We start from the raw sequence: 26,024 nt of genomic DNA on the forward strand, positions 1-26,024 counted from the left end.
ACATGTGCTAAAACAATGCCGACTCATTTTGTATGTTTATTGAAACCTGTACAATAAATAAAGGCTGACAGCAGCTTAACAGTATAAGAACGTCAATTCTGTGTCTTGCTTTCGTTGTGCAGGATCACTTTATCGTCGCGTATTAAATTGCACGACTTCGGCATCAGCGCGATCACTTGCAAAGGATGCGGCCCTAGGAACCTCGAAACGGAATATGTGTGCCTGTTTTGTGTATTGCATATCAATTTTCCTAATCACCAGAATGAAACTACAGAAGACACCTCAGAACGAAACAGCATAGATTGTGTTGCCGCAGAGGTTCCCTCGAGAGCATGACGCTCTGCGATACATTTGATGTTTAGGCGCAGTGACTTTCAGTGGAAATTTATTTTTGGCAATTTGGAGTATTTTGGGTGCGTAGTAGATAAGTAAACTGAAATCAGCGAAGGCTTATTCGTCGATATATGCAGGTATTGCTGAGCAGGGTTCTTCCCCGATATTTTATTTATTTATTTATTGGCTGCAACGGTAATCCGGCTGTAATGCTAAACAACTTCAGTAGTTCTTATAGCGTCAAAGATACTACAAAATGTAGCTTGCAGCCAATAACGTCGCTCCTGATGACTGCTCGCATTTCCTAATCTTATTTCGAGCCCTTATTATTCCTGCATAACAACCTCTTGAGGGATGCGCCAGATTTAGAAAATTTCCCCAGCTTTTCCGTTGATCAATTCGCGGATAACGTTCACAGAAATTATTTGGGTTGACTTTTGTCTACGTTTAACTTAGAAGCAGCATTAGAGATAATGTTTAATTAACCAACATAATTGTCCGAAATCCATGCTATAAGGAAGCAGTGTTTTCAGGCTCACGTAAACGAGCCAAGCCGCTCCTCCATACACAGGGTCTTCCACGTTACTTGAGCCAAAAATTAAAATTATGGAAATGCCACGTATCTCGACAGAACTCAAGTAATGTTCTTGCTTGGTGACACTCAGATTTTATTTCATTCCGCCTAATTTGATAATTAGTCCTCATTAATGAATTAATTGCTCAAATATTATACACAAGATTGCCGAATGACAGTCCGCTCGAGGCATTTTGCATTTATCCGCGGGCTTATTTCACGCTCAGAGTAACACTTATGTAGCACGTATCGAGCAACACAAACCCGTATCGGGAGTTTTTCATATTGCTCTACAATTTTCTCATTGACACTTTTCATCCAATTATAATATTTGAGATGCTGAATAATTATTAAGCCTAATTATCTAATTAAGCGGAATGAAGAAAATAATCCGAGCATCTCCATGTGACGGCAAACATTACGTCGGTTCTGTCCAGCTACGTAGAATTCGCGTATTCTTAATGTTTGGTTCAAGTTACATGGGACACCCTGTATATGTATACGCCTGTACATGCCCTTCTACAGTTGCTCTATGTTATCATTCACCAGCTGCTTTCGAAAAAAGAGTTGTACATGTCCATAATTGGAACGTATTCAGTGAAAGTGAAGAGCCAGGAGCATATGATCCACACAAATTGGTTTCGTAAAAAATAAACGAAATCGTGCATTGCGAGAGCACACTATGAATCCTGCCAAGTCAACCTTTGCTTCATCACGGTCAAAGTGCCTACGTGGCCTACAGCCAATTTCGGGTGCTTACGTGTAGCTTTTGAATGAAGAAGTGCGCTCTACAAGGTTGCTTTCCAAGCGAATTTCCTAGCCTAGAGGTGACTAAATTGTCGCCAACGGTTCTATCATGTCGCTAAAGTGTCATCGTTCAGTGTATTGAACGACAACAGAGTTGCTAAATCCAGCGACAACATCGATATATGGCAAAGCTGTTTATTTGACCTCCGTAAGGGTCCGTTATTGTCGACGCCCAGTTAAAATGCAACCTTGAGCGTCTTGCAGTATTTTGCTATCCTTTCAGAAGCGCCAATAAACTACAAATGGTTTAAGGATACAGTGGACGAAGTGCCTCAGCGTGTTTGAAAATCAGATTGCTTGTGTTCTTTTCAATCTTGCAGCGTTTGGAACTTCACAGACTGATGGCAAACGACGTATTTCAGCTCTCGTCGTCCATTGTTACCTAATCTTAAGTAATATATCAAACTAAACACTGGCTCAGACACTGCTGGTGAATTCACTGTTTATTCCTCATTCACAAGGACCCTCGGCAAACATGGAACGTTTTCATTATTGAACATGAAGTACTTAGTACACTTAGTATACGTTTGTACTAGGCTCAGGAGCGTCACCTGATTCCTGTTTAACATTAGATATTTTCTACCCACATCTGCGAAAATATCGATAATGGTTGCACTTGCATGCAACATATTTTGTTTCGGAGTTACACTATGTTCATTTTGTTCTGCTAACTGGCAGTGGTGGATTGATAGCATATTGAGAAGTGTGCTAAAATGTTATGCGTACACTTGGTCCGTGGCTGACAATGCTAATTTGTCGTTGTGTCTTGGTCTCCCTTCGCTTAAAACTCTATTCACTCAAACAGCTGTGTTGCGACACTTCTGGAACTCCGAGTTCAAACGTAATTATGCTGCTCCTAAAGCATTACGGCAAGTGCTGCGCTACGTTACACCTCATTATAGAGGAAGATACGGCAAAGTCAGAAGATGCGTCTATGTTCCTCAAATATTCAATAATATGCCTGATTATATTATTGCTTAAAGCAGTTTAATTGCAGATGATTAAGCTAATGTGAAACTGTATATGTTTCCTGTCTTTTTTTTCCTCTGTATCTGCTCGTTTGCTTGATGTTCTTGTCAATTGGATTTCTGTCTTTCATGCACAATGTTATTCTTTGTGTGGGACTCCAGTGACTTTTGTTGCCATTTACTTTTTCGCTCGCCGATGTTGCCGAGCCTAGTCCCGCAAGCCTCTTTGTTGGCTGTGGCCGGTCCGATATGCTATGTACCGCACTGCAAAATGACAATAAAGTATTATTATTACTATTATTGTTGTTGTTCTTGTTGTCTTGTTCTCGTTGTTTGTCGTTGTTATTGTCGTCGTTGTTGTTGTCATCGCTGTTGTTGACAACGTGTCTTTTACTTACAAAATACAGATATTTGCGATTTTATGTGCGTGACCTAGCACTACAACTTGCATTCTTTCATCTGTTTAGAGTTCATTTAACATTCAATAAAGCAGGTAATCTAAGCTGAAAAGTCAATTTTCACCTCAAGTCAATTTGTCAAAAGTCTACTTGAACTGTCTAATTTTTGTTGACGTTTTCGTTTCAAGGCGATGCACATTCTTAGTGCTAAATTAACACATTTATATTGACGACGACAGCGCGGTTAGCATATTGCTAGACCCAACCAGATATTGTCAATCACCGAAATATACACAAAGTAAATCACACTATTATATATTGCGCTGATGTAAGACCAGTACTCAATCCCTCTAAACACTGCACCAAATATTTATTTTTGAAGCAGCCTATTGTGGGCTAGTTTACATCGGCCACACTAAACAGAACAACGTAAGGGGCTTTGACATGTTGATAACACAGGAAACAAACTTGAATAAATTAAGACTCTAGACAGAGCCGTATTTAGTCGGCAGCATTAGCGCAAGCAAGAACATATCAGAGAGACGGAAAAAAATGAACGATGCCGATACCAACAGTGTTGTTTCAGTGCAGTGATCATACGCCAGCACGCCTCGAAACAGCTGGGCATGAACGGAAGATTTCACTGAGCAAGTGTGTCCAGACAGTAATGGTATCACGCATTTGGAATAACGGAAAGCCAAAAAAAAATATTTGCGCGGTTGGTAGTTTGAAGTGAGATCTATCGCGCGAGTAGATTGCTTATATTTTAAAACGCTTCTTTCGGCGGCTACACGTAGGAAGAAGAATCACTTTGCAAAGAAATACAACGGCCAAGGAGCAGTTGCCTTGCATGACTGTGAAGACAACACACGGTGCAGCCGCGGTAAGAGGCGCAAATGCGTCGGCACTCACCTTACGCTGAAAAGTGGCGCCGGTTTCATGGTATCCTAAGTTTTTTCACACCTGTAATGCCGAATAAGGAGACAAGTGTTAGTGAGACGTCATTGAAACCCCCCGTTCACAACGCCACTAATTCATGAGGCCACCTGTAAACACGAAGACAGCAAATCCCCGGTTAAAGTAGCTACCGAAAAATATTCATAACTATAACTGCACGCTGAGTATCAGAACCCGCTATAATAAACACAAATAGCACATTCAGAAGCGTTTCGTCTGGTATCTCCCGTTTAACATCCAATTTGTAACGGTGTTCAGCAGTTGCTTCTTGTTGGGATTTGAGACACAGCGAATCAGCGAAGCCACATGAATTGATAAGAGCAAGCATGTCGATGCAGCATTTCTATATGTCTGTAAAATTGTTGTTCCTGTATTGAATGAAAATATTAAGGAACTGGAAGACAACCTAGTCCTCGATGTTTTCACGGTGCCAAAACATTGGAAATTATTTCACGAATAGCTCGCTATTTTTTGTGTCTATGAAGGACAACCGCTAAAACAGGAGCACGAGCACGATATGCTATTATTAGACAATGTGTATATAATTCGTCGCACTATTACACCGTCACCTGCGTCGCCCCTTCCTTGCCTCACGCCGTTTCCTTTCCTCCAGTGAGGCGTAACCGGCTACGGATACGCTTGCCCCAACTGACCTCTCTCTACTTTTCATTGTAACCGTCCTTATGGTTCTTTTTTGAAGAAGCGTAAAATATTCACCTTCAAAAATCAATGTAAATGCATGCTCTTAGCTGATGATTTTTCATTGTTAAAAATGTACTCATTCACAGAATGCCCGAACCTTATTCCTATTTTGCGATACATATCCAATCGCCAGTTAGCTTCTTGCGCCTGTATAGGAGTACGTTTATCTAAGTCTATTACTCACAGGCGAGCGCGGCCATGAGAAGGAAGACGACAAAAGAAGAAAATGGGTTGGAGTGCATACGGTAGTCAACACCGAATCCTGACTGGGAGCGTACCACTGTAGTTTAAAACAAAAGTGTGCAATCATTGCATTCTACCGGTGATAACATATGGGGCAGAAAACTTGAAAGTTAACAAAGAATCTCGACAAGATAAAGGAATGCGCAAAGACCAATGGAGCAAAATATGTTAGGCGTAACGTTAAGAGAAAGGATGACAGCGATGAAGTGGGAGAGCAAATGGGGATAACCGACATTGTAGTTGAAATTGCGAGAAAAAAATATGGACCTTGGCGGGTCATGTTATTTGTAGGACAGATAACCGGTGGACCATTAGAGATACAGAACGGGTGCCAAGAGTAGGGAAGAGCAGTCAAGGACGGCCAGAAATTCGAGGGAGTGATGAAATTAGCAAGTTTGCAGATGCAAGTTGGAATCAGCTAGCGTAAGATAGGGGTAAATGGAGATCACTGGGAGAGGCCTTCGTCCTGTAGTGGATATAAAAGTAGGCTGCTGCTGCTGCTGATGTTTCAATTAGTGTAAAGAGTTCCAAATGTCTCTCAATGTAGACAAATGCGTTTCGCACTCACTGAAATAGAAGAATATAATACAACGTAGCCTGAATGTTTCCTACGTCTACAATACTATGAACGTGCCGTCTGCAGCAGCAGCTGGCCATAAATAGCACGATCACATTACTTGTGATACATCGCAAACTTCTTTTGTAAGACAAAGTGATGTCTATTTGTATAGCCACGTGCTGCACAAACCCTAACAAAAATTCAAATCGACATATATGTTACCACTTCATTAGTTGTAAGAGAGCGAGACAAGCAGCTTTATTACTGCCCGACAAAATCGAACGTCATCAACGAAATACAGCGAATTGGCGAAACTCTTTTTCTACTCGATCGCGATCATTGCATTCGTGGGCAGAAAAGGCTCGCGGTCTGCATTTTGCAAAGCCCAAGAATCGTCGCGATTAAAAACTTTGCTACATCCACTGAGAGCGAGAACTCCGCTATTCCTGCAAGGTTCAATATGAGCAATTGAGGGAACAACTATAGCGCAGGTTAAACATCTGATGATTGTTTATACACCACATCGAAAACTGGAACATAGAAGTGTTCGGGCTGCAGAGGGAGGGACTGAAGTTAACGTATTTCTCTTAAAATTCCTGCGCAGTTGATTGCGTTTTTATTGCGGACAAGTGCGTACATATATATGGAATTTCTCAAAATTTTACAGCGTAAGCTAGTATGGGCTCATTCCAATAGCCGTGTCGGTTAGCAATGTTGCCCACCACCACCGGTGTCCGTCGCAGCTATCGCCATGCTTCTACCGACTATAATAGGTTGGCCATGAAATGGTTGGATTGTCATGAGGAAGAAAAAGAAGTTTAAGAAGATGTACAATGAATGTTAGAATGAAAAACATGTATGGCACACCTTGTTAAATAAACAGGCTAGATGATTGTTTGTCACCACCTCGTTTCAAAGGGGATGCCAATAAACCATCATATTAATCATCGTCATCATTAGCATTGTATCGTGCCACTTGTCACGTGATGTGAGATGAGCGCCGCGTAGCGTCGATACGTCAGCACTTTGCACTGCAGTTGCATACTATTACTCCAAGTCGCACGCTATGTAGCAGTTAGGTAGGAGTACAAGGCACTTTGTATTTCCTGTCAAGTATGTGGCTTCTACCCCCTATGGGAGACTGCCCACGAAATGGATGGATTGTATTGAGGAAGAAAAATAAGGTTGAGGAGATGCATACAAATAATGCTAGAGCGAAAAACATGTAGAAAGCATATCTGATTAGATCAAGCATGTTAGGTGACTGTTTGTCACCGGCCCGTTTCAAAGGGGATGTCAAAACATCATCATCATCATCATCATCATCATCATCATCATCATCATCAACAACAACAACAACAACAGCATCGTATCGCGTCACGGGTCAAGGGATGTGACATGCGTAGTCTCGATACTTGTGTTTCCTCTTCGGTATACTTTATGGCGCCTCCTCGCACGGTACGAAGCGCTACTGACAAAGCGAATCATATATTCGTGGATGCACTCAGGAAACTTCGGATTTGGCAGACCGCTGTGCAATGAGCCGCACAAGCCATAGCTCACCGTCGACGCAGGCCGGGCGGTTCAGCTCGTTCTCGTGAAAACGACGCAAAGAGACTTCGCGAAGACTCTCTAATGCGTGCTGTCGAATGTGGAACTCCTACGGCACCGCTCCTCAAACTTATGATGTGACTGTGCTGCGTGTGCCACACCAGTTTGTGACTTGCTTAATCAGCAGTAATCCTTCGAATATGTACAGGAAGATTGCGGCCGACAAATTGTACCGCCATCGTTTACGTGCCGACGCATCACGGCGGCCGTCGAAGGCAGTGAACAATGAACTGCACACGCTTCTTCTCCCACTGCAAAAAGCAATTCGGTGCTGGCGGAAACGACAACAATCATCCGCTTACTCGACGTATTTTATCTCAGTCCGACAGCCACCGCCACATGGATCACCACCGTGATAACTGCTCAGTTCATGTTTCATGCACTGTGTCACCGTCATGGCATCAAAAGTAAAGGTGCATTACTTTATATCATTCTAAAAGGTTACAATGCTGCTCTCGCCTGCTTCTCGGTTGAGCTTCAACGGCAGCTGTAGTGTTTCTCGAATAGCCGCTGACCGAATAGTACGCAGGATTCCCTATTCAATTCAAATAGACAAACATATCTGCTCCGCCAAATACGTGTACATGGTGCAAAAAGTGTGCAATAAAAGCATGTTGATATCTTGTGACTGTGGGGGACGGGGAGGGGTAGAATGACCTTAATTTGCAAAAAAAAAGTGTCCTTTTCTTTATTCGGTGCCTGTTGGCAGCGTAAGGGAGCACTGGAAAGCAAAACCAAATTTATTTATAATGTTAAATATCCTGTAATGCTACTCGTTATGTTTACTTGTAGAAAGGAATTGGACTATCTCTACAGAATAAAAAAGTCAAATATCCTTCTTTCGAATTATATACAGCAATGCTTGAGACTTCGTACCTCACAGCGACTTTATGGAATTCGATCGGTTCTCTTACCTGTGCCGTTCTAGTCAACAAGAACTACTAAGTTATTCTGTTGTGTCGTCGGTTTTATTAAAATGCAATGTAGTTATTCTTTAGCAATAAATAATTAACTGGACAAGAGGGGACGCTGTTAAGACCTTGTAGTCTAAATAGGGGTGATGCAGGGACGAGGTGTATCGACGTTCGGTGGAAGCACTTTTATTATTATGCTCTTCGTTCACTCGCTTACATATCGTCTTTATCATGCATGCTCATCGTTGGTCACCGCCTAGCGGTGGCCCCTACAATCTTATAATATACTTCGGCACGCTGATACGACCTCCCCAGCAGTTTTTGTTTTGTTTTGCGTCATTGCTAGCTTGCTGAGCCTCCTATCACACTGACAATGACTGCATTGGTATCACGGAAGCGTGATTTGCTAATACAGTTTAACTTAACATTAGCCGAGTCACTCTTTAAATAACGCGGGTGGATTACGCTATCAGGCACTTTATCGCTGTTTGGGTGCCACATCCTACTTCAGGTACTAACAACTCTTCGTTATGAACCCAAATTAGCAAATTAGGAAAGCACTTAGTTCTGGTGGCGCAGCGGAAGTGACCGATGGACAGCGTAATACATGTGTAATACATATAATGCGCACTTATTCTTTTACAAAGAAACAAACTAAAACAGGATTGTTGATTTGTACTGCAAGGTTTGGTCAAGTCGAACTAAAGTATGGCCCAAGTTACAGACTGCATAAGAAAGGGCCCCTAAAAAGGTGCATGCAAGTGCATCAGTTCTTCATTGTTGCCACGGCTTTCGAAGGCGCGTCAAAGCCCCGAAATCCCAAGCAGCAGCAACGTTTTGACGCGACCCGATGCGGGTCACGCCATTCGCGTCACCTTAACCTCTCGGGGTTCTCGAACCCGACATTCCGCAGGCCGAACGCACAATGCGTTCCTCCGGGACCCGACCGTCACAACAATGCGCGGCTCCTCGACAATGTTCCCAGGGTCCGAACTCCCCAAACGCCTTCGCGTCCCGTCTTTCTAAACATAATCTCGAGCACCGAACGGGATCGCGAGCAAGTATACACAGATAAGGACGCCGCACCATGGGCCGTGGAGAAAGGTGCAACTGGCGCGCCGCATTCTGTCGCTACCCGGGAGGGCTGCGGATTGAAAATTCACATTTCGGGGGCATTCATCAGAGAGGCCAGCCGGAAGGTGCAACAACAGGAATTGCGCGCGGCCGCGACCCGCATCGTCGCGTGTCAACGGTGAAATACCGGGCTCTATTCTCACGCGGCTTCCGCTTCGACGGAACGGCCGCGACAGACCGCCACGGCGCCTCTCCAGCGGAACTCGACCTCAGGCGGGAGCGTCTATATACACGGGGCATGTAAGCTGGTTGGCCTGCATGCGCAGTTTTCAAGTGCGCGGTGGGACGCCCTAGCCTCGGTACCGTACCGAAAGTTAGGTGGAGAAGCAAGCAACGCCCAACCGCTACCGCAAAAGAAGACATCGCCCTCTCTTTTATTTGGGTGCTGCGACCCTCTTCATTGTTAACGCGCTAGCCCCAGAAGCGCTCACTCCGGCCGGGCTTTCGATGGCGAAAGCTCCGACGCGGCGACCTTCCATTGTCAGCGGGGCCCGCCGCTCGCAGGGGCATTGTTGTCGTGCGTCCTATTGAACGCGTCACCTGTAGGTTGCCGCCGCGTCCGGAGAGTCGAAAGCACGTTCTTGGGCTCCGAGCCCGAAGCGGCGAAGAGGAATAAGCATTAGCCGGGAGACGAGCTTTGAAGAAACGGTAGTGCGCGGAAAAACGCGTCTAACGAAAGCGCACTTCGTGACACTACAGTATGGGGAAGGAAAAGAAGGAAGCAAATGTCCCGGTTTGTCCTTATAGCGAGCCCCCGTCCCGAAGGAAGCTTGCTTCGCTTTCCAGCGTGACCCTCTCACGAATCGAGCGGTGGTGTCTCGGATTCCAAACGCTGATAAACGCCACGACCTGTGCCGCAAATTTTGTTCCTCAGAAAGATAACAGAGCAGTTGGAAAGAAGAGGCACCGGTTGTGGCCTGAAACCTCTCCCGTCGACAACATGTTCACGTTATTTCACTCTATACGTTTATAGCCTGATTAGTCGTTAGCGAAGTTAAAGAAACTTACATTGAATGGTGCTTGCATGAACAAGAGAAACGAAACTTGAACTCATAGCGTTGCCAGCGGTACTTATGTATACGTCTGTATTTACATATTATTACGATATTACCGCGAGATGCTCAAGAGTGTTCTACCTCTCGTATGGCCGAGAACCGACGCTGCCACTGGACACTGTGCTTCCGTCCAACAGATCTTCAAGTAGCGATTATGCCCGTGATGCAATTGCCCATGCTGATCATGCTCGCCAACTTGCGCGCGCTCGTCTACAAGTGTCTCAAGACAAACAGAAGCAATGGTACGACCTCCGTCACCGTAATGTCCATTTTGTCCAACCCTCGTGTTGCTTTGGTCACCATCGCGTAAAGTTGGCCTTTGTGAAAAACTGCTTTCCTGTTACACAGGCCCATATCACGTGCTCCGCCAAGTGACCAATGTCACCTATGAAATCGTTCTAGCCACGCCCACTACGTCCTCCGCTGTGACAACCACTGACATTGTCCACGTCACCCGACTCAAACCTTACACCTCTCCATGCGCCTTGGATATTTAACAGCACCGTGACAGCGCTTTTGCCACCAGGAGGGTAGTATTACGATATCATCGCGAGATGCTCAAGAGACGAGCCGCCGCGAGAACGACGAAGTGGGTCTGTGCCCTTGGCGCGATCGAATGTCGGCCTGGCGCTCTGGCTCCAGTGTAAATAGCCTGTAGATAGTATCTTCTGCCTGTGTCTTTGTACACGTAAAAATATTATTCTGCTTTATGACAACTCGTGTAGCTTCAGAGCACTATATGAGCGTCTTACAAGGTATCGCAAAACAGCATTGATGTTGTAATAAATAGTAAGTGGGTTCTATAATAGCGATATTATGGCTTAACTAGAAAGTTTCAGTAAAGCGTTCTCGATGCGTTTGTGGACGGTCTAACGCTACTGGCTTTAAGTGCACCAGCGAAGAACGCCATGAAGAGTTTTGCGGGTCTCATGCACGCTAACTTTTGAATTTAAGATTGCAATCTTGCCTTGTTGTTGGCGTTCTTAGCGTTGACGCGTCAAGCTAGATGTGGGCGTTGCACAGCTCCAAACAAATATCGCCCTGTCCTCATGCTGGCGATATAACAAATAGCAGACTTCAGTTCCTCCAGCAACGGACTCATTTAGTGCGACAGTAGTTAGTCCCCTGACTTCCAAGGGCACAACTTGGTGCAAAACTCGTATACGTCGTTGCGCGCATTGCTCCTTGTTTAGATGAAATCACATGGACTACGATAGTCGATTATGATCCCGGCGATGCGATCGCAGCGACTGTGACGACAGCGGAAAGACGATGAAGACGAGACGTTGGTAACGAAAATGCCAACGAAGCGGCGGCATGTCGATGACTCAACTATAGTCATACGCAGAGGGATAACGAAATGTGCGGACGGACTTAGCAAACATTGCTCGATAATGCGCTTTAGCCGTCCTTGCTCCTGTACAAGCGTGAGTTACAAACTGCTGCCCTACGCTGCAAGCCAGCACTAATGCACTGGTTTAGGTGCGCACCACATGCAATAAGTGATGGAGAACACAGGAAGAGACTGAAGAAAAGCTCCGGTAGTGCGAAGCAAGCCGTTAGTAGGCTGTGAATGGGCTGGGCACCGTTGTGACTGCTTCAAATGTTTAGGCAAAACTTATAAAAACTGATTCTTTGTTTCCTAATACATGGTATTTAGGAGAAAATAACGCTCTTAGGTACGCATATATCATGGACTGCGCCCATATCACGGAATACACGTGCAAGAGAGCGCAGCAGGTCGTCCAGTTCGTTGTAAAAGAAGTATCCACTTCATATTTTCTCGTCTGTGCTAGTCATTCGAGAAATATTTCTGGCATTCTAAACATTACCTGTCGAGCTACCATTGGACTTGAAAAAGTTTGTTCAAGAAAGCTTCTAAGTTTCATCAAACCTCTTGTAATAAATCTACCGTCTCACTATTACTTTATTAGAGAGCAGTCAGCGAGAAGACATCGCTGTACAGGATGAACTTAGGAAAGCGTGACGATCGATTACAGAATTTTGATACAACGATGCGATGAGGCAAAGCAGAAAGAAAGCTCCTGCCGTTTTTGTCCTGAGTGGCTCATCCTTGTGTGCGTTACACTGTAAGCACGATGAGCGATGTCAGGTCATTCACAGAGCCCTGCAAGCATAATCAGGGAAGTTGCGAGCAAGAATCAGAATGTCACGGTCACTTTTTTTTTTTTGCCAGCTCCTTCATCTTACGCACACCTGGAGCGGCAAACTGTAATGCAATCGGTCACATTTATCAAGCAACGCAAACCGAGCACATGCGCCCAGCTTTGTTCTTGTTTTTTTTTTTCGCCAAGCTAAAGCATAACGTTTGTGTAATGATTTCGTACTCTTCACGTCGTCATAGAGACACGAAGATAGGAAGGGGGATGAGAGTCGTTGTAGCAGCATGTTCTTGAGCGCGACAACGTGAAACCTCCATCGCATGCAGAGCGTGCAGAAAATGGAGTTGTCTGGCTAACAACGCCCACCCGCTCGGTCGTTTATCTCCCGATACAAGAGCTTGCGTGCATGCGTTTTCATTTCTGGTTCTTTTTTCCCGCTTATTATTTCTTCGTTTTACCGAATCAAGGAAAGTGGTAGAATAAAAAGGAACGAGCTGGTACATGCGAACTCCCCACCCCATGAGAATGAAAAACACAGTAACGAAAAGAAAGGAAAGAAAGAAAGAAGGAAGGAAAGCTGATAGCTCGAGGAGGGGAGAAAAGGACGCAGTGATTCAAGCAAGATGGCGCTAAAGATAAGCGGGCGTCCATAGACTTTCGGCCCCCGACCCGTCGCTTCACCCCACAGCGGACGGGGTTGCGGCCAAGGACTGCCATCTTGGAGTGGTTTATTTTATCTCGCGCCGACAAGGAACAACCTTACAAACTCCGCGAACCATACAAAAGCAAATACAAGCACGAAGTGTCGAATGCACAATAATCAGCTTTGTGAGACGCGAATAGAGACGCCTCCGACCTGGTGGCGAGCCTTGCGACCGAAAAAAACGGAAGCACGTATAAGACTATACGGCCGCGCTATCTACGCAGGCAAGCTTTAGCGTAAAGTGTTCCCACCGAAAGAGACGCAACTGGAGGGGGCCGCCGGGCGGGAGCTACGTCCTACCTTTTCCCGAGATAAAGAATAAAGATGGTACGAGCGGGGGCAAAAAAGTAAATGAAGAATAAGAAAGAAGACGGGGGAGGTGGGGCAAAGGAAAGGTGCGAGCAAACGGCGACGAGTCAGGAGCACCACGGACCCGAAACATTGGCAACTACAGGGGTCGCGGAAGGAAACGCAGTTGTTGGCGACCCGACCTCCCTTCTAGCTGCCAAGGCGAACGCTATCTCAGTTGTCAATATTTGTTTTACGATCTTGTAGCGCGGAGAGCTGTGTGAACACGCAGTCATTGACACGCTTCTTTCTCGTTATTTCCGCCATTTCGTTTGTTTTTGTTGTTTTCTTTACCTTCTCTTTGTCTTCTGTCGAACGCTGTGTATGTACCTTGCTCCGCAGTCACACGCCGTGTGTTCACGGTAGTGAACGATACAGCGGCGGCTGCCGAGCGAAGTGGATACGAGCTATAGCTTTGGGCGCTGTGGTTTCGCCTACATGAGAGTGGTAGTCGAACGGCGAACTGCGTTGCACGCGTTACGCGACAACACGTTTTATGCCTAAAATAAGGGCAATCAAAGCTACGAATGCCGTTTTACAAAGCTCCCTGAATCGACAACCTCAATAAGACCTCACCGGTGCACATGACAGGCCGGGAGATATTTCTTCGGGTATTCTAACTGCTTTCTTAAATTGAGTTCTGCGCAGCCTCAAATATTTTTTTACTAATTTCGGGCCTTTGACATTACAAGCAATATTTCCAGAGCAGAAACCTATATTGCAGTTAAATTTCAGTTTGCAGTATTTGAAAGGACGACCAGACCGGGGAAACGGGAAGTAGCGGCCAAGAAGTGTCTTGAATGAATTTCGGTTCTTTCATTTCATGGGTCACGACCCTTCCTGCACAGTGGGCTTTGAGAGACGACGTATCGTAGCGGGCTCCTTATTGATTTTGATCACATGGGGTTCTTTAAGAAGAACTAAGGACGGGGCCAGTTGGTTCTGCTTGCTAAAGTGAAACGCTGCACTGAGCCTCAAGAAAAGTACAACGGAAAGGACGCTTATAACACCCACATGCAGACAAAGCGCACTTTAAGAGGGCACTAAAGAGGGGGAAGAATAACAGTTTGAGCTGTATTAGCGAATTACGCTTCGACAACACCCGCACACACAAATCAACGCTTACCATAATGAGAGGGTTGGAAAGTCAGAAAGGCGCAATAACATAAAACCGGGGGCGGCAGCACCTTGAAATTTTCGCACCAACTCGCTGCCACGTAATGCGTTTTGAGGGCGCTGGTCCGACCAAGTTGTAGTATCAAAAACGCAGAAAGCGGGAGACTGAGCTTACAAAGTATGACACACTTGTGGTAAGCACAATGCCCGAAGTAGAAAAATTCTTAAAGAAATCATTTTTATCGATGTCACTATCACGCTTACAGAGCTCGTACTAACTGCGGCTTCCAGAAGTTAGGCTACCAAATGCGTAAGTATTTAAGTTCACACTTCGAAATACTCGACCTCGCCGAACAAAAGCTGCCTGAAGCGCAGTTTAAACGTGTCATCTACACGCACTACTAACCACGTAATTACTACCACAATCCGTTCAGGTCTGAAGGCCACTTCCGGGAAGTTTGGACATGTCCTATTAGAAAGCCTGTTAAACTTTGCCGCAAAAGGCCAGCGTAACTCAATGGACAACATTTTCAAAAAATTATCTTTCAGAGGATTAGCCAAATTTCAACGAGGTTAAATGAGAAACGTCGAGAGGGTGCTTTCCTTATAACAACATACATACGCCTTTAGGACATGCCGGCCAAACTTCGCTGCCACTTAATAGCAGTGTTTTGGTCAAGGCCAACACACGGCTTTAACGCAGCACTAAGTGGCACTTAAGTGTCCTATATGCGTGTGTTATGAGAAGGAAGTACGAACTCGACGTTATGGACAATAAATTGTTCGACCTAAGCCCACCTTTCGAAATGTAATTTTTCGAAAGTTCTGCCCATTTGGTTACGCTGGTGCGTTGCGTTGCACTGCAACGGTTTGCTGAGGGGGTAACTTCCAAAAGTACAGGGTATGCGATTGCTTTCCTCTTTGCGTGTTTTGTGCTTGTATGCTCTTTGTTATTTTCCCTTTCAATCAATATGTATTGCTTCCTTATGTATATTACTCAATGTACTGCAACTCTGCATTTGATGTGGGTTGCATGGTATGTCTCATGCATAGTAGCACGTAATTACATATTTTGCTCCACGTACCACAACTCCATCTGTATCTGCTCTGCCCTTAATCTTAAGTGTTATGCTATAACGTATTAGTATTGCCATCTTACCGATTACAATATTTGTTTCCGGTTCATTCCCCATGGGCATGCCTTAGTCAGATGTGATTAACATTGTTTGCCTGCCCTTCCACATTGTTTTCCTTTTAAATGTACTCGACCAATAAAATGCGTGACGTCACAGTGACGTGCTGGCGCTGCGCTTCCGGCACGAGATTCAAGCAATGGGACTTCGATCTTTTTTTTTCTCTTTTAATAATTAACCTATTACCACGTACTTAAATAAAAAACAGCTATGATACAATAGCTTATACGTTTAAGTTAATTTAGCCTTTCTCGTTCACGTACCTTTAACGCACCCAAAGCGCACATTAGGTGCACTTTAATGCTATCTTCGGCTGGTCGTTTCTGAGCGCTCTGGAGCGCTCTCGCGAGCGGCGTTGTCTTCGGCTGGTTGAAAGAGGGTGCGCGCCCTGCGTTCGGCTGGTTCTTCTCGATTGGTGGCCTCCATCTTGGAGCGCTCTGAGGCGCTCCGAGCCCTGTCGTCGGAGCAGTCATCGAGATTGAAACGTCATCGCAGCGCCGCGTCGCTGCTGTTGGCGACGGCCCACAGTAACCTTGGCAACCTAGGCCACTGCATGCTGGCGTCTCGACGAACGCTCGTCCCGCCGCCACGTCCGCCGGTTTTTCCGGCAGCGCCGGGAGCTTTGGATAGGCGAATCATCTGACGTTGGCAGTAGTCACGTGGTTTCGCATCGGCAATTTCCTCCTCCGAGAGCGAGTCGCACGTTCGGCTTGCGCGCTTGTCCTCTACCTTGGAGCTCGGGAAACGCCTGATCTACCCGACTCTGCTTCGGGGCGTACAGGCGACCAGTCGAAGATACCATAAGTATAACTCATGAGTGTTTTTTTTTCTTTCTTTTCCTTGTTTTTTGCCCTTATCGGAATGCGGCAACCACTGCCCAATCAGACATTCGAAGAATATGGGTCAACGATGACTCGGGCTCTATAGGTATAATTTGATGGTAAGTCAATAAGAAATGTAACGCGAAAAGCAACAAAAAATAATAAAGAGACGCAGCTGTCTTAGGAAAGCATGACCGGTGAAATAACCCCCCGGCAGGGATGCCAGGATGATGTTCCTGTGCATGCTCCCGCTAGAAGTTAAAGTTTACGGCCTCCAAAACCATTTATTCATAATACTTTTTTAGGGGGAGGGGACCTGCGTATTTAGAAGCCGGGCTAAAGCCTGCGAATACTATTCATTCCTCAATTTTGTTGCCAGATTACTTTACTGAGACATATAAAACGTTTATCATTTGTGTACTTCACTCATGATTCTTACGGGCCAGACACCAGATGCGAAACCGCAGGGACCACAAATTCGCCCAATATTCATGCTACAATGAAGTTGTCAAAGCGACACGAATAACTTATCGATTTCTTTATGCCCAGGATGGCCGATCAGATCCACAATGAAGCAAATGCCACAAGAAAAATTAAGAATCCATGACAAGTACGAAAAAAAAAAGAAATACTGTAGCCTGCTCTTACGCAAAGTAAAAACTATTTGTTGTACAGTACGGACTCGCTGAAAAGTGCACGCTTCTTTTATTCTTTTTCCCTCCTAAACAAAAGCTGCCAGGCGCGTGAGTGATGAACGCTGTAAGCTCCGGGAGTCATCGTTATTTTCAGGATCTGCACTTATACTGTTGAGAAAGTTCCAGATGCCGCTCGCGTAAAAGTGAGCCTGAACGAACTCATTTGTTCTCTCCCCTTTGTTTCCCTTTCTCTTTCGCAATCTCCCTTCTCCTGCTGTCCGCGGTGAGACTCCATTAGTAGCCGTCGTAAAGAAAACTGATTGGCAAAATTATAATTTGCTGCAGACGAAATGTGCCGCTTTGAAATCTACGGGCTACTGTGTTTGCGCATTACTGCGGCTCGCCATCGTCTCGCATGCCGGCTAAACTTAGCGCGATGTTTCAGCGGGCAGAACCGGAGGCCTCTCACACGGCCTTTGTTTTGTAAACAGATCATAACTCGGGGACCCCCCCCTCCCTGTATTCCCTTCAATACCCATCCGTATACCTTCCCGCAAATGGAAGGGGGCCGCCACACAAAGGTCCGATCGCGAGCGAGCTCTCCCCGGGGCGCGTCGCGCGGTTTGGAGCGGCTCGAAGTGCAACGTCATTCTCGAAGGCGTCATTAATGAACCGCCCGGTTTCCGTGATGAATGGTCGGGAGCAGCTTTCGCCCGTCGCCGCCGCTCCATCACGCGCTTTTGCGCGCTCGGAAAGCGGAGAAGAATGGAGCAGCAGCCAGCGCCCATGGCCGCCGCCGCGACCCGTGCGAGCGGGAGGAGAGCCGTTTCAGGCGCGCGGCCATTGACACAGCGGCCCGCTGCGCCCAACGCGCGCTCGGGCGCCGCTGGCGGTGACGGCCGGGTGAGGAATAACGGGCCCCGAGCGATGCGCACAAGGTGCCAAATTAATCCCCATGACGGGCCGGTGAAAGACGTCGTTCGCGTTTGTTTGTTTTACTTTTTGTTATGATGTTGTTTATTGAGTGCACATTTAGAAGATGTTGGCAGTTGGGTCGATGCCTGGTAGATCCTTCTCTCATTTGCTTCATCCTGTCCTCTTTCTCAAGACAATATGTGCAACTGTGAAAAAGAAGCAAAAAGAAACGCTTATAGTTACTATAGATTCAAAGTTTTTCCCAACAGCACTGACAAGCATCGTAAACCCAACACGTAAACCTAAGACATGGTCACCCTATCTTCAGTTTTGATGCGCTGCTTGCAAGCCGTGCGCAAGAAGTGTTTCCAGGAAAACTTCGCTGCAAAAATAGGCTAAACATTTAGCGGCTTTTGAACATTAGCCGTCTGTAAGTAAGACATAGCAAAATGATAAGCCTTGAATAGCAAAAGGATAAGCCTTGAATAAGGCACATTAGTTTGTGTGAAATGTCAGCAGTCACTCTGCCGGCCATATTACTGTAGTGAATACGTTTACATACTACTGGTAATACAGGAGGGCTAACACATGGTGACGAAAAAGAAACAATATTGGTAGATAACTATAAAAATCAAGCGATAGCTTTGTGGTCTAACTCTGGTGATGCATCCATTGGTGTGTGATGCACAGTGTGTGCGACGACAATAACATGAAGACGGTGGTGAGAGCGACGGCACGAAGACGCCTGAGATCATGGCCTGACGACATTTACATGAGGAACATGGCTTGACGAGGAAGGCATGTCTGACGACTACTGCGATCGGTCAGTCGTCGTTCCGGGCAAGACAATGAGGAGTTTCACTCTTTGCGTAAGCAGAGTTAGTGTTGGCATAACGCCGGTCTTACACAAGAACCCCACGGGAGTGTCCATACCCAAGAACCCCACAGGAGTGTCTAAAGAACCCAAGCCAGGCGTGGCGTCATGGATGTGGAAAAGTGTCTTTCGGTATCCTAATCCAGTCTTCCTAAGAAAAATCGAAAACTCTTGATTGGGGAGAGAGAAAGAAACGAATAGAGAAAGGTAAGGCGGTGAACCGAGGACATGCCTGGTTGGCAACCCTGCACTTGGGGAGGAGAAAAGAGAAGAACAGATAAGCAGAGAAAAGAAAAACAATAGTCAATCATTCACAGTCAGTCGCAGAGGAATTCCCACTGTCACAAGCGTTCATACAATCCGGTGTCCACCAACAAACGCAGAAAGACTTTTGTGGCCTTTTGCATGCAAGAACGCACACGTCACGGTCCAATGATCTTTTATTCTCAGAGCACTCTATATTCTAGCAGGTCAAGTTTCCCTTGTAAACTACGTCGTTGAGTGTCAAAGGAGGGGAAGTGACACCGAAGGTGCTCTGATATCTCATCGCACCCGCACATACTGCACGCCGCACTGTTGCCCATTCCTATCAGGATTGAATAGGAATGCGACACACTAAACTTAGGAAGACTTCGGCTGGCAAGTCGTGGCTGGCCGAAGATCACGAGCTAGCACAAAGGCTGTGGATGAGGAGAACACATTGCCACGCACTCAGCGAGATCATGGCGCCAAGAAAACCGCCGTCGGTGGAATGATTAAGAATCGGGTTATCAGAGCTTCGAGAATGCCTCAACTGCCTGAGGAGCACAGCAAGATCATTATACGGCCTCGAGGAGGGCTCAATTTGAACAAGGTGAGCACCACCACGATTGGTTCTGCAGTCATTGAGGCGTCCGGCCTAACGGAAGACGAGGCCCGTGAAGATGTTGTCTGCCCAAACTTCACTCAAAATATCATCGTAGTCAGCACACCTAAGCCCGAACATGCTTCGAAGTACGTCAGAATCAAGTCTTTCAAGATCATGTCAGCGGAATACGAGGTAAATGCATACGAAGCGGCACCACATGCCACATGCAAAGGCGTCATTCGAAGAGTGGACATCAGAGACTCCCAAGCTATGATAACAAGAAATATCGTGCATGACTTGAACCCGCTTGCGCTGGCTGCTAAGCGCATCAAGACGTCAGAATCGGTCATAGTACTTTTCGATGGACTCAAAGTGCCCAATTTTGTCAGGTATGGATCCACACTAGTGAGATGCTACCTTTACAGGAAGCAATTCGACGTCTGCTTCACCTTCGGAAGGGTCGGGCACCGCTCTGATGTGTGTCCAACACCTGACTTTGTTCAGTGCAGAGGTTGTGGAACTCGCAACCCAGGAGATGAACATGTGTGTGTACCTAGGTGTAAATTTTGTGACGGCGATCACCCTACCGGCGACAAATTTTGTAAGAAAAGATTTCAATCCCTTACGTCGTACGACTCCGTCGAAGAGAGCGCAACAGGACTCGGTCGTCAACAAGAGCGCAGTCGGAGGCGCATCAGCTGGCGCCCAACCATCGCCCCGAGGACAGGGAGCACTCGCGCTCCAGGAGTCGCACCAGATCCAGGCATTGTTCGCTATCCAGGGAGAGAAGGCGCTCCAAGTCAAGGGACGCGCAGGTGCACTTCGTGCAAAGAGACTCAATCCCTGGCGAGAAGACGACGCCAGGAACCACCTGGGCTGACAAAGTCAAAGGTATGGCGAGGGTTGCTGGGGGCGCCTCGGCGGCTGTGGGTGATGACAATGATGCCAGAATAGAGCAATTAATTAAAGTAGCCTCTTTAAGAAAAGCTAATGAAGAATTGACCAGGCAGGTAGTAGAGCTTCGTAAAAAAGAGCAGTCAAGCCCTGCTAGTGTAGAGATAGATAGACCTGTGAGCAAAAGCAACGATCCAGGGGAATCCAGCTCCCCTGCCCCTAAAAAGAGAGCGGTGAGTTCCGAGGGTGATTCAGTCTTCTCAGCCCTCAGTGAAATAAAAGAGGCAATTAAATCGTTAAGAGAGACAGTGGAAACGACCAACTTTAAAGTGGAAAAATTGTGGAAATGGAGGCTAACGGCAGAGAAAAGACTTAAGATAATGGAGGCGCGAGGGGATGACGACGATGAGTATCTGCCATCGGAGGCGGATAGTATAAAGTCCATTCCTGGATTGTCGGGGGCCATCACAAAGAGGAAAATAGCAGGTAATAGAAAGGCATCCTCACCTAATAACAATGGACAGTAATCATGGATTTAACGTGTGGCAATGGAATTGTCGTGGGTTCCAACACAAAAAAGCAGCACTGCAACAGGTGATCAGGTCATCTGAGGGCAGGCCAAAGGTAATTATGCTGCAGGAAACCTTAGCGGACGAAATTATGCTCACTGGGTACAAAGTTATATGTAGAGACAAAAGAATGGGGAGGGGGTTGGCGACCCTCATTGACAAAAAGTTGCCGTACATTGAGCATGAGATTCACCTTAGACATTCCAGGTTTGAATTTATTCTAGTTGAGATTATACTTAAAAGAAACAGAGGTAAGACGCAAAGCATTTTCTGCTTGAATATTTACAGCAGTCCTAACGACATGAGACAAAGGTTTAGAGCACTCTTCAACAAGGTGCTTTCGGTTGCCAAAAACTCCCCTCTCATTATTGGAGGGGACTTTAATGCTCCCTATCACACATGGGGATACGCTTGGAACACAAAGAAGGGAGAGGTACTATGGAGTCTTGCCATGGATCTGGGATTATGCTTGATTACTGATCCTGCGTATCCCACCCGTTGTGGCACTTCCACAAGCAGGGACTCCACGCCAGATCTTACTTTTGTGAAAAATTCAAGAGGAGCCAATTGGGAAAATTCAAACTTGGATCTCGGAAGCGATCATTACATCATACACATAACCATACGCATACCGAGACAGGAAACAAGAACCTTCAAATTCACTTATTGGGATCACTTCAGAAAAATTAGGGCGAACAGAGGGACAGTGGGGCCTCCACATGCCGAGCAGGAACCCCTTCAGACATGGGTCTTCCAGCTTAGAGAGGACGTCAAGGAGGCCACTAAAGAAATCAGGACAGAGGAAAATATTGAAGCTATGGACAGCAGGCTGGCGCATCTGATTGAGGCCAAACAGGCTATATTACAGAGATGGAAAACGCAGAGACTTAACAGGAGGCTAAGAAAAAAAATTGCGCAATTAAACAGAGAAATTGATGATCATTCGAAGACCCTCGTGAAGCAACAGTGGGATGAGATCTTTAATTCGGCTGATGGTAGACTCAAACATGGAGGTAGCTGGAACCTCCTCAAGCACTTGCTCAACGAGAATGAAACAAGGACAAGCAAGAGAACAGCTATAGCTAAGTTGGTTCATCAGGAAAGTCAAGATAAAACAGAGAGGGATATCATGGATAGTCTCGCTGCCAAATATCTCCCACTTAAACAACCAAACGAAGGGGAGGAGAGCCCCGAGTATACGGGAGGCATATGTGAAGAACTTCACCGGGACTTCACTGAGAGTGAAGTGAGGGCCGCTCTTCACAGTCTTAATGGTAGATCGGCGGCTGGACCTGACGGAATAACTAACAAGATGTTAAGAAATCTAGATGATGCATCAATCTATTATCTAACTGAACACTTCAATGAATGTTGGAGAAAAGGGGTATACTCAGAGGAATGTAGGGTGGCCAATACTATCCTCATACCAAAGCCAGGCAAACAACTCACTCTAGACAACCTCCGTCCTATTTCCTTAACGTCATGTCTAGGCAAAGCTGTGGAACATGTCATCCTAAATCGACTCACGAAATACGTTGAGCAGAACGAGATCCTCCCATACAACTTGATCGGCTTTCGTCCAGGGCTGTCAACTCAGGATGCTATGCTGCTGATCAAACATCAACTTATACAGGCTAGCCCAGCGCATACGAAAGCTCTTTTGGGATTGGATGTGGAAAAAGCTTTTGATCGTATAAAGCATAAGGCAATACTTGACGTTCTCTCGGAGATGGGTTTGGGTAAGAGACTTTTTAACATGATTAAGGACTTTCTTAGAAATAGAACTGCACAACTCATGCTGGGTGAGCTTAAATCAGAAGCTAAGAATTTGGGAAATAGGGGCACTCCACAAGGGGCTGTGCTCTCACCCATGCTATTCAATTTAGCAATGTCCAAGGTTGCAAGAAATCTGGAGAAAATTGAGGGTATACGTTATGTGATATATGCCGACGACATAACCATATGGAGTGCCAAGGGCAATATAGGACAGACAGAGAACAGATTACAGGAATGTTTATACGTTGTAGAGAACGCACTGAAAGCCATGGGGTTGAAATGCTCGGCAGCCAAATCAGAACTCTTAGTCATTAAACATTGCAGAAAAGGTCGTAAACCAAGAGGTTACATTCCGGAAGATGAGCCAAGAGTGTGCTTATATACTCATGAAGGATCCGCAATCAGGCTAGTTGAAAAAATCAAGGTTCTTGGGTATCACATAGACGGAAACAATACAAACTACAGAACAATACAACATATCTCGAATAAAACAGATGAGGTCATTAGGTTACTAAGGAGAATTACCAATAGACACAGAGGCCTGGGAGAAGACAGCGCTTTGAGGATAATACATGCCTTTGCTCTCTGTCACTTCACTTATGTGGCTGGATTATTCAAATGGATGCAGGCAGAACTTAACAAACTTAATGTGATGCTCAGGAAGCTCGTTAAAGTAGCCCTAGGTATACCCAGTAACGCTGCAACCGACAAACTCATGAGTCTAGGGGTGCACAATACAATGCAAGAAATTGCGGAGGCCCAACAGCTAGCGCAACACGAAAGATTGACAAAGTCACGAGCTGGCAGGAACATATTACAGGCAATAGGTGCAGAACTGAATACATCAAGGAGCCCAATAGAGGCTGAAGTAGAATTAAGGACTGAAGTTAGGAGCAAGATCAGAACCAACCCTCTCCCCAGAAACATGCATCCAGAATATAATGTCGGAAGGAGAAAGGCAAGAGCTAAAGCACTTTTGAAGGAAATAGAGCAGCAGAACCAACTGGCAGCTATTGTTGATGCCGCCTGGGTGAACGGTAAAGAAGCCTATACGGCCATTGTATCAAATTATCAAGGGAAGGTGCAAGACGCTCTCACAATTTTTACCAGGGACCCCACGGTGGCGGAACAAGCGGCAATTGCTCTAGCCATCAGGAGTAATAAGTGGGCCTTCATTTACAGTGATTCGAAAACCGCTGTAAAGTGTTTTGATAAAGGCTACGTAGCTGGAGTTGCAGCTAAACTTTTTGAAAACATTGTGATTATGACAACTGAAATCCGATGGTTTCCTGCGCATATGGGGAAAGTGGACGAGACTCGGGTGAACCTCAATGAGGTTGCTTATGATTTGGCACGAGGACTTGCTAACCGTGACAGTCACAACCGAGCCGTTCACCATCAAGCGAGGGAATCCAGAGATCATTTATTAACATACAATGATGTTACCAAACATTACTATTTAGGACGCAGACAATTCCCATTGCCACATTCAAAACTGAACAGGGCTCAGGCAATCTCACTGCACTTATTGCAAACGGGTACATATCCCACACCATACACCATTAATAAAATATATCCAGAGAGGGAGATTAAGATGGAATGCAATGATTGTAATGGCATCATTGGAATCAGACATATGCTGGCGGGGTCTCCCGCGACTCTCCCCAACCTCGTTGAAGAATGGACACAGTGGGAGAAAAGGATTCAAAGCCCATTGTTTCAGGACCAACTAAGGGCAGTCTAGAGGGCCCATGATGTCGCTGAAAGGCTTGGCCTGACAGTGCCAACGTGGGAGCGGCCCGCCTTGGCTTGAGAAGTCGAGCCTCCGGACCTCAGTACAATAAAAGTTTTCACACACACACTAAACTTTTTTCGCAATGGAAGAGTCCAAGCGGCAGGCGAAGTCGCAAGTTAGCGTCGAGAGAGTGCAAGCGTGAGTCCGTGAAACCCGGTGAAATCCATGGTAGAAGAGCGATGTGACGAGCAAGCGGCTGAAGTCGCGCAGCATCAGTTCTTGAAAGTGGTGTAGGAACCCGGTGATGTTTTTGGTGAGCCCAACGCGCAGCTTCATCTGCGCTGTCGTTTCCGAGCATTCCGCAATGGCTTGGAAACCAGTGAAATAAAATGTAGTGGTCTATCTCGAGCGCGTGATGATGAGCGTGCCTTATTTTGTACACCAGCTGCTCGTGTAACCCCTGAGGTAGAGCAAACTGTAGAGTTTGTAAGGCTGCTCTGGAACCGCAGAAAATGGTCCAACGATTTGGCGGCTGCTGGAGCACGTACTTGAGTGAACCTTGAAAAGCCGCAAGTTCTGCAGCTGTCGACATTGTATTGTGCGAATATTAAAATTGCAAAGCGACGGCGTCTGATGGAACAACTACTGCTACAGCAGAGCTATTTGAACTGATGGAACCGTCCGTGTAGATGTGTATGCGGTCAAATGAAGACTCGTTGAGGAGAAGCAGAGACAACTGCTTCCAAGCGAGCGGTGACAAGTCTGCCTTCTTAGCAATCCGAGGAATTCAGTGGCACACTTGAATTTGCGAGAGATACCGCAATGCCGATGTTGGGCGTTTCGCAGGCTTGAAGTCAGATGGTACGGAGTCATGGTGTCTCCATCCTAATACCACAGAATGTAGCCTGTGGTCTTCACACTGAAAAATCGGCCAAATGGTGGGATGGTAGCCGACAGAGGTGTCGAATGTGCGCTCTTAACGTCTGGTCGACGATATGAGGGGTGATCGGGTGGTCTTATGCAATGACAATCGTTTCAGCTGTCCAACAACATCTCGGGAGGCCAAGACATGTCCGAAGTGCTTGAGCTTGTGCGCTCTGTAGTACAAGAATATTAGTCTTGCATATGTTGGAAAAAACAGAAAGACTGTATAGCCAAAATCCGAGAAAAATTGCCGTGTATAGCTGCAACATGGAGCGCACGACGGTCCCCATGATTTT

At 46.1% G+C, this 26,024-nt stretch overlaps 1 long non-coding RNA gene across 3 annotated transcripts in view; it reads right to left on the reverse strand.

The window, feature by feature from the left end:
• The window catches only part of LOC139054814 (uncharacterized), a 604,407-nt gene that overhangs the window by 443,633 nt on the left and 134,750 nt on the right, over positions 1 to 26,024 (reverse strand). For all 3 annotated transcript variants that reach the window (XR_011511526.1, XR_011511525.1, XR_011511527.1), the window contains exon 2: positions 3,993 to 4,043. This is a non-coding gene — a long non-coding RNA (uncharacterized lncRNA). The remainder of the gene's footprint in view (positions 1 to 3,992; positions 4,044 to 26,024) is intronic.

The sequence above is a fragment of the Dermacentor albipictus genome, chromosome 1, assembly GCF_038994185.2.
Source record: "Dermacentor albipictus isolate Rhodes 1998 colony chromosome 1, USDA_Dalb.pri_finalv2, whole genome shotgun sequence".
Lineage (NCBI taxonomy): Eukaryota > Metazoa > Arthropoda > Arachnida > Ixodida > Ixodidae > Dermacentor > Dermacentor albipictus.